At 59.2% G+C, this 8,745-nt stretch overlaps 1 long non-coding RNA gene across 1 annotated transcript; it reads right to left on the bottom strand.

Annotated features, from left to right (window-relative positions):
- Positions 1 to 1,234: 1,234 nt before the first annotated feature.
- On the bottom strand, positions 1,235 to 1,903 carry LOC115279234. The gene is made up of 2 exons (XR_003903300.1): positions 1,612 to 1,903; positions 1,235 to 1,301 (listed from the first exon to the last, which is right to left on the bottom strand). It is a non-coding gene; the product is annotated as an uncharacterized LOC115279234 (long non-coding RNA).
- Between the last annotated feature and the right edge of the window lie 6,842 nt (positions 1,904 to 8,745).

Genomic DNA, 8,745 nt, shown 5'->3' with positions numbered 1-8,745 from the left:
AGCAGCCTCTCAGAAATGCCGAGGGCTTTGCAGTGTCTCATTTCACCCTGCAGGTGGTCTGTCCCCTGCTTCGCTGGAGAAAACGAGGCTTTAAGAGTGAAATCGCTCTGAGAAGTTGGCTCCATTCCTTCTATGGCTCCGGAGCCCTGGGGCCCCTCTCCCAGAGACCCTGCAGCCCGCACACCAGAGGTGCCCACACAGACCAGAGTCCCGCACCCGGGGCTGTTGATGAAGTTTTGGGGTGACGGGAAGACCATACTTCCCGACCAGCCCCTGAAATGAGAATAAAGGAAGACAAGAGAAAGGACTCACGAATTTGCACCCAAGTCCAGAGTCGGGATGAAAACACGCTTCACCCCACGCATTGGGAGCCGTGTGATAATGTTTTGGGGTGATGAGGGGTGTGTGGGGTCCGGAGCCGACGGCCAAGAAAGAATTCTTGATGACGCCTTTGTTGCAAAAAGGAGATTTTATTAAAGGGCGGGGACAGGACCCGTGGACAGAGAGAGCTGCCCTGGGGTGGGGGTCGGGGTGGGGGGCGCGTTTCATGGAGTCGGGTGAGGGGCTGAAGTCAAGAGGGAGTTTCCAGAGTCTTTCACGTGCTGGAGACTTCTGGAGGCCCGGCTGTGGTCAAGCTACGGGGATTTTTCCCGCTAGCAAAGCATTACCGTTGAGCTAGTAGGCAGTTCCTGGACTTTCAGACTTGATGGAGTTACCTTTTTCTGGATAGGAATCTGGGGACTCTTATCACTTTAGCCATTTTGTTGGTCCTTTCTTGTGTTTGGGCGGCCGGGAGTGTCCAAGGAACACCACGCACGTCCCGCGTCGGGGTGGGGTGCTAGCTTGCGTTCGGGCGGCGAGAGCTTGCGTCAAAGGCCGCGGTCCCCGCGCCGAGCGTCTGACTCCTCCGGTGTCTCCCCCGAGCATCGGTCACCTCGTCGCCGTGGCTGCGCACCGATGCTCCCCGGGCTCAGTGAGCACCTCTCGCCTTCCATCGGCTCCTCACTTCACCCTCCTGGCCCGGCGCCCCCCAAGGAGGGATCAACATTCGCCCCCCCGGGCACCTGCCTGACCCACCCAGGGCCCCTCAGGGAAGTGCGGCCACCGGGGTGTGTCTGCCCATGGCACACAGCCGACCCCTCTCCCCTGGGTGCCGACGGGACGTGACTTGAGGCGGGGACTTGGGGGCCGCCGACTCCCGGCCAGCTACTGTGTCCTCTCTGTATTTCTTTTCTTTCCTTCACGGGCGTGTCCAAGTGTGTGGGGGCACCTCGAGGGCACTCTTTCCTGTGTGTGAGACACTGAGGGGCCGTGTGTGACTCGGAGACAGCCCCCACCTCACCAGAGCACGTCCACACGGCTCCTGCCAGCCGCAGTCACCTCACTTGTCCCCGGGGTCACACCAGCAGGTGTCTCTGTGCCTGGGGGCGAGCGATCCCTCTGGAGTGGTGCCCACTGCCCCCGGCCCCACTGGACCAAGCACTCCGTGAGAGTGGAGGCCGGGTCACTGTGCCCCGTGCCTGCCCTGCACCGAGCCGCCCTGCTCCCCCGGGGGACAGTCAGCCGCCCTGCTCCCCCCACTAGATGGTCCGCGCCCCACACTCTCCTCACCTTTCAACGCTCTCCGCCGGTGGCCTCGCTTCCATCCTCAGAGGAGGCCACACACCGTGCCCACAGCTGCCCCTCCGGTGGCCCCGTGAGTACCGTCCCTCTCACCTGCTCAGGACACGGCTCCAGGAGGTTCCCGCGCTCTGTCCTGCACCGTCAGCCATGCTCTCGGTAGAACAGGGTCCTCCCCCGCCCCCCAGTGTAGCAACGTGCTGGGATGTAGCCCTTCTCCTGACCTTTAATACCCAGTCCAGCGTCCTCCCCACCATCCTCCCTGCGTCCTCCCCACCATCCTCCCTGCGTCCTCCCCACCATCCTCCCTGCATCCTCCCCATCGTCCTCCCTGCATCCTCCCTGTGTCCTCCCCACTGCCCTCCCCAGCGTCCTCCCCCACGTCCTCCCCGCATCCTCCCCACCGTCCTCCCCCGCGTCCTCCCCGCATCCTCCCTGCGTCCTCCCCACTGTCTTCTCCAGCGTCCTCCCCATCGTCCTCCTCAGCGTCTTTCTACTTCCTTTTATAGAAAAACGCGGGAGAATCGTCTCTATGTGCCGTTTCTACGTTTCCTCCTCTGGAACCCGGTCTAGAAGATCCCCCCCCCCCAATACCGCTTTGCTCGTGGACACCTGGGTCACCACGATGCAAACCCAGGGCTCAGTTTCAGTCCCGAACGTGCTTCCTCAACCACCAGCATTCAGTGCCACCGCCCCCTTCCCCGCCGGCTGCCCTCCTGGCTTGGTTTTCAGACTCGTGGTCTGTGACGGAATTACTGGGCGGCCTCTCTGTGGCTTTGCGCGTCCCCACAGAGGGGTATCTCCGTCTCCTGCTTCCCTGTTAAGGGGAAAAAAGTAATGAAAACTTGGAAATGAGGTGAAAAGATGGTGACCTCATGAGAGAGAGGCTGGGGACCTCCGCTGCGCCTGCGCCCCTGTCGCGGCCCCCGGCCCCCGGCCCCGCCCTCCCTCCGGGCTCAGCACTGCGGACACACGCGTGCCTGGCCCCCCGCTGGGCCGCCCCTCTTACTGGAACGTAAACTCCGCGAAGAAAAGTCTGCTTTGGAATCTGTTCTGTATCCCAAACACTCGCACAAAATGTACAAAACCCCTCGGGGAGCAGCAGATGCTCGGGAAGTACGTCCTCGGAGCCCAAAGGAGCTGCGGCCACACAATCGCGGCTCCTGAAACCCCGCCGCTCCCTGCGTCCTCTGGAGGGCGGTGTGCGCGGGTGCGGGCCGGCGGGCAGAGGGGAGAGGCCGCGAGACCTCAAGAAACGGGGCTCCTGCGAAGCGCCCGCGGAAACGACCTTGAGTAGCTCGAGGCTGCGTTAGGATCTCCTGGGTCCAGGGCATCGGCCGTGGACGCTTCTCCCCGTAAAGGAAAGTTCACAATTTTATGACTGAACCAGCCCTCCAGGTTGGAGTCTTACATTATATGTCTTATCTCATATACATTATCCTTATAACTCTTTTTTGTCGTTAAAAAAATTAAAGTGAAAACATTTCCTTGCACCGCAGAGGTATCTCTGAGCAGGGACCCGGCATCTGCCTGACGGGGGGTCGCCCGAGGGAGCTGGGCCCTGGAGCGGAGGAGAGCAGGACAGTCAGAGGTCCCCCGTGCAGGGATGGGCAGGGGAGGGCCTTGCGGCAGCAGCAGAGCAAGGGTGTGGAGGGGACACGCAGAAGACGGGTCGGGGACTTGGGTTCTCTCAGCGGGTCTCCCCCGCAAACGCGGGTTCACGTTCCCGGACAGCACCCCACTCTCTGCCTCACGTCTGCCGCAGCCTCTTCACCTTGCCGGCCGGTCCTGCCCTGGTCAGACCTCAGCCCCTGCGAGGGGCCTGGCCTGGGACGAGGGGGAGGGCTTTCTCCGGTGGCCGGGGGCGGATCTCGGGCTCCCTCCATTACTGCCTGCGTCGGCCTGGCAGGTTGCTTCGTGCTGAGCCCCAGCTGCCTCCCCGAAACCAGAGACCGGTGCTTGTGAAGAGGACAGGCTGAGTCAGGACCTGTCAGAGGCTCAGAGCCGTTCCCCACCCGGTGGGCGCCATCCCTGCAACCAGGGCTGTGTGGCCAGGAGCTAACATCCGGCCACGGAACACTCGTGTGGGCGCCTGGGGGGCAGGGGGCGGGACAGGTCTTGGGAGTCTCCCTTTCTCTGCTGCACTGGATCCTAACCCCACGTAGACAGTGATGTTTGGCAAGGGCAGGTTCCCAGTGGAACCCCTGTAGCCAGGCCTGGCCCCTGGGCTTGGGGGGCACGTGCCCTTTCTGCTTCCCCCAGACACGGGTCTCTTCCTGGAGGACTGTCAGGACATCCTGCCCTCCTCCCCGGCTGAAACCAGTGCCTGGTGTGGACCGTTCTGGAACCCCAGGGCTCACTGCTCCCCACACGGACAGCCAATTCGTGAGTGCCGTTCCCTCTTGCCCCACGAACCAGCTTTTATCCTCCTGGGGTCCCCCGTGGTGACCAGGGCACGTCACCCCAGCAGAGACCAGGCCAATGGCTCCCCACGTCTGGGTCTGCCTCCGGCGCCCTCTGACACAAGGGATTGTGCACAGGCTCCCCGGGACTTGAATCATCCGAGGTGTGCGGGGCCCCTGGCTCCGGGCAGCTGGCACCTCTCCCAGACATCACCTGGAGGAGGGCCGGCGGCTGTTCTGTAGCAGGTGTTTCCTCCTTAGCTTCTCTCTGGGAGAAACAGAGGAGAGGCTTATTTGGGTTTGGGAGAGCGAAGCCTCCTCCGGGGGCTGCTGGACGGAGGACTGTCGAGTCTGCAGCGAACCCCGGGCCTCTGGGAGCCCCAGCTGGCTGCGGAGTTGCAGGTGCACTGGAGGGACTCCTCCGACGGGGGCCCTGGGGGCTCTGGGAGTCTGTTCCTGGAGCAGCCGGTACCCGGCCTAGGGGTCTCGGGACTGAGCCATGCATGTGCGCACACCGTCCTCGGGGGGTGAGTACAGGTCAGTGTCAGTCTCCGGGGAGACCCGTTAGTCCAGTTTGCTGGCCGAGTGGAGGACCCTCACAGGATCCATGTCTGGGGGAAGGTGGAAAAGGCCTGGAGAGAATGCAGGACCCTGGGGCCCACAGACTCCCCTGAACCCCGGAGTCGGACCCAGAGTCCTTCAGGACGTTCACCTGGGCTCTGCTTCCCCAGGGCGGCTCTTCCTCGTGGTCCCTGGCCTCCCCACCCCCAGTGGCAGGACCCCGGGAAGCCACGGGGACGCGGGTTCCAATCCCCCTGGTCTCACGGGTTAGTCTGCGCCCTCAGGCAAAGATCTTCGTATCTGAGGCCTCCGTCAGCAGATGGATCAGGTGGCCCGAGGACCGGTGCGCTCCTCCATCGTCCCCTTGTTTGTATGTGCCGGCTACACGTGCGGGGCGGGTGACCGTGAGTGCTCTGGCCTTACGCCCATTGCCGTTATTATGCCGTCAGTAGCGTGTTGCAGATTAAGGAACCATGCGGAGCTAGAGGGGTTACACCGTCTGTCCAGATCACGGGGTTGTAGCGAAAACTGCTCAGGCTTCCTGGGGCGCTCGCAGCGTGGCAGTAGGGCCCGCCTCCCGTCATCGGCGTCATCGGCGTCATCGGCAAGGGAGCCCGGCGCTGTCCTGGAGCCCCTGACGGGGTGGATGAAAGGCTTAACGTCAACACAGCGTCCTTGGCATATGCCAAGGTCAAGACCAGCTGATTCTGATTACTGATGAAGATGTATTGGAGCTGGGGACTGATGGCATCCGGAGGATCCAAGGGTTTCAAAGCTTGAAGGCTTGTGGGCTGTCCATGGTCAGGGCTGGTTAGTGTGGCCACAGAAGCGTGGCAGCTGCTGTGGTCATGCTCACATTTTACATCCACGCCTTGGTTCGTGCTCCTTTTTTCTTTTTATTTTGTTTAAAGTAAGCTCTAGGGGCGCCTGGGTGGCTCAGTTGCCTGAGTGTCCGGCTTTGTTTGGTCATGATCTCACGGTTCGTGGGTTCGAGCCCTGTGTCAGGCTCTGTGCTGACAGCTGGCTCAGAGCCTGGAGCCTGTCTTTGGATTCTGTGTCTCCCTCTCTCTCTGACCCTACCCTGCTCATGCTCTCTCTCTCTCAAAAATAAATAAACAAAAAGATTAAAAAATTAAAAAAAATAAAGTAAGCTCTAGGCCCAATGTAGGGCTTGAACTCACAACCCTGAGATCAAGAGTTGCATGCTCCACTGACTGAGCCAGCCAGGCATCCCTGTCACTCACTTTCCTTTTTTTCTTTAAAAAGTTTGTTTAAATGTTATTATTCTTTAAAAAAATATTTAATTATTTTGAGAGAGAGAGAGCACATGTGAGCAGGGGAGGGGCAGAGAGAGACACACACAGAATCCAAAGCCGGCTGCAGGCTCTGGGCTGTTAGCACAGAGCCTGACACGGGGTTTAAACTCATGAACTGTGGGATCATGACCCGAGCCGAACTTGGACGCCCAACCGACTGAGCCCGCCAGGCGCCCCTTAAATGTTATTTTTGAGAGGGAGTCAGAGAGACAGGGAGACAGAGCACGAGCAGGGGAGGGGCAGAGAGAGGGAGACACAGAATCTGAAGTGAGATCATGACCCGAGCCAGGTCAGCTGCTTAGCCAATGGAGCCCCCCACACGCCCCTCCTTTTCATTCTTTTTAAAGCCAATTCTGAGTGGCTCCTTCGGTGGGGCCCGTGTCGGCCTCTGCGGGGACCGGCCCATGGACCACTGTCTACGGGTCCCTGAGTAGGGGGTTGGTGTCGGCGCAGGATCTATAAGAAAGAACACAGACACCGTGAGTGGTGGCAGTGCCACACTTTACTGTGATGCTTAGTGACTTATATGCCACGGGTGATTACATCACTCGTTTAATGATTATATTGTTTGTAACTGTGAGGTTTTGGGTAAGATCACATGTTCCAGAAAAGATTATTATTTTCATGGGAGAACAGAAAGTCAAAAACAAGAACATAATTCATTACCGACGTTCAAAGAGCATGAAGGAAATGCACTAACGAGGGTCTTGTTCTACGCGTGTAGTATATCCAAACAACAGTCCGTGGGGAAGGCGCCCCTGACCAGGGAGGGAGTTTCATTCACAAAATCTGCCCGTTCACCGCAACCACGATCACCAGGGAGTCTGAGTCCTAGAAAATCCAGCTCCAGCCTCTGATCCATTCTGATCAAGAGGTCACGCGCACATTTTCTAGAACAAAGGAAAGCAGGGCCCAACACGCCGACTAGCGCTGCTCCCCAATCTCCCAGGACATGTGTTGATCAATCCTGATCCTCAAATGGGGGGGGCCATGCTGTTGTCCAGGGTCACGCTTTCCTGGATGGCTCTAGGGACTTTGCGATCACATACGTCCCCCCCGGAGGCTTTGCCGTCACAGTTGGGTCTCCTCAGCAGGCTTTCTGGCGGAACGGGCCCCACATGCCTCCACTGCTTTGTTCAGCAGGTGTGGGTGGACGTGCCCTTAGCTGTGTTTAGGCTCCATGTTGCTCCTCACGTTCTGCCTGCACGTTGAACACGCTGCTCTCCTGTTTCTGGACTCCTAACAGTGTTGTCACCACAAATCCAGCAGACATTCGTCTATGATTTCCAGAGGCTTTTAGACCTGACGCTTCACTATTAATGTTCCGTTTACGCTAGAAGACGTGTCTGGGTAGAGTCGACCACGAGGGTGCGCACCCGCAGGGCTGCGGGAACCGTGCCCAGGCCACCGTACCGCACGGGTGAGCGCCCTGAAAACATCGTCGGCCATGACCGCTTGTATATTTACCGCTAGTTTTGGTTGACTGTTGGTCACTCAACAACTAGCCATTCGGTCACCAAACTGGACCCCGAAACTCAGCAGACCTTTCACTGAAAGAAAATTCTGGGGTGTGTACTTCTGACGTTGCCAATATGATTGGAACAAATATGCTGACACTTGTTTCTACACTTCAGTCTCGGAGGGCACGGAGGGCAAGGACGTGTCCTCACGCGGCCGCACCGCACCCTGTACCTGCGCCGACTGAAAGAACGGCAGCGCGCACCTCGGCGGGCATTCACGTTGTTGACCGATGGCCACCGCAGAGAAGGCCACCGGCCAGGCAGCAGGGCCTCTCTCACAAAGGAAGCAGATATTTCTGCAGGAAAGTGGAAAAACATTTGCAAAAACAGTGCGACTTCAGGTCAGCAGCGGTGAGGCTGTGCCACACGCACGGCCGACCCGTCCCCCCAGCCCCACCCGGAGGCCATGAGAGCCTCCGTCGCCGGCCCTCCACCTCTGGCCCTGCAAGGGCGTTCAAACTCCAGCAAAATCATGGGACCGATGCTCTGAAACGTTCTGCTTCTAGCAACTATAGATAATCACAAACTCCTAAAAAAATGTGTCGGGGCTAGCAAAAAAAAAAAGACAGGCCCCGTCAAGTTCCCGAGATGAGAAGAATCACAGACTAGGGAGCCGCCCGCACAGCAGCCCCCAGGGTCCGGGTCTGGAAAGGCTGCGAGGCGGAGGGCCCGGCAGGATCAGAGGTCTGGACTGGAAGCCCGGGGAAGGCAGGACTTCGGAAGAAGAGAGCAGCAGTGATGACGGGGGCAGCAGCTCTGTCCCCAGGATCAGGGGAGGGGAGGCTGAACCCCACGAGGCCGCGGGTGAGGAGAAGCGCCGTGCCCGCCCCAGAACCGGGACCAGCGCCCACGGAGGGCTGGCACCGGTGGAGCCTTCTGGGAAGCCCCTGGCAGAGGAATTCACACAAAACATGGCCCTGGGCAAGGACCATGCTTGAGTGACAGGAAGAAGCCACGGAAACGCTCAGGCAGAGCATAGCCGCCCCCCCCCCCCAGCCCACCAGTGGGAGAACAGGTGTCCCGGGAGTGGATGTCAGGTATTTTATTATTTTATTTTATATATTTTTAAAGATTTTTCAAACATTTATTTGTTTTTGAGATGGAGAGTGTGAGTGGGGGAGGGGCAGAGAGAGACAGGGGATCCAAAGCAGGCTCCGTGCTGTCAGTGCACAGCCCCGTAAGGGGTTCGAGCCCACAAGCCCCGAGGTCATGACCTGAGCTGAAGTCAGACGCTTAACCGACTGAGCCCCCAGGCGCCCCGACATCAGGTATTTTAAAGGCAAGGCTAACTGTGCTCAGAGAGAAGTGACGAGGCATAAGGACGAT

Source organism: Suricata suricatta, chromosome 15 (genome assembly GCF_006229205.1).
Source record: "Suricata suricatta isolate VVHF042 chromosome 15, meerkat_22Aug2017_6uvM2_HiC, whole genome shotgun sequence".
Taxonomy (NCBI): Eukaryota; Metazoa; Chordata; class Mammalia; order Carnivora; family Herpestidae; genus Suricata; species Suricata suricatta.
Note: the sequence above shows the minus strand (reverse complement) of the source record. Positions and strands in the feature narration are given on the sequence as shown.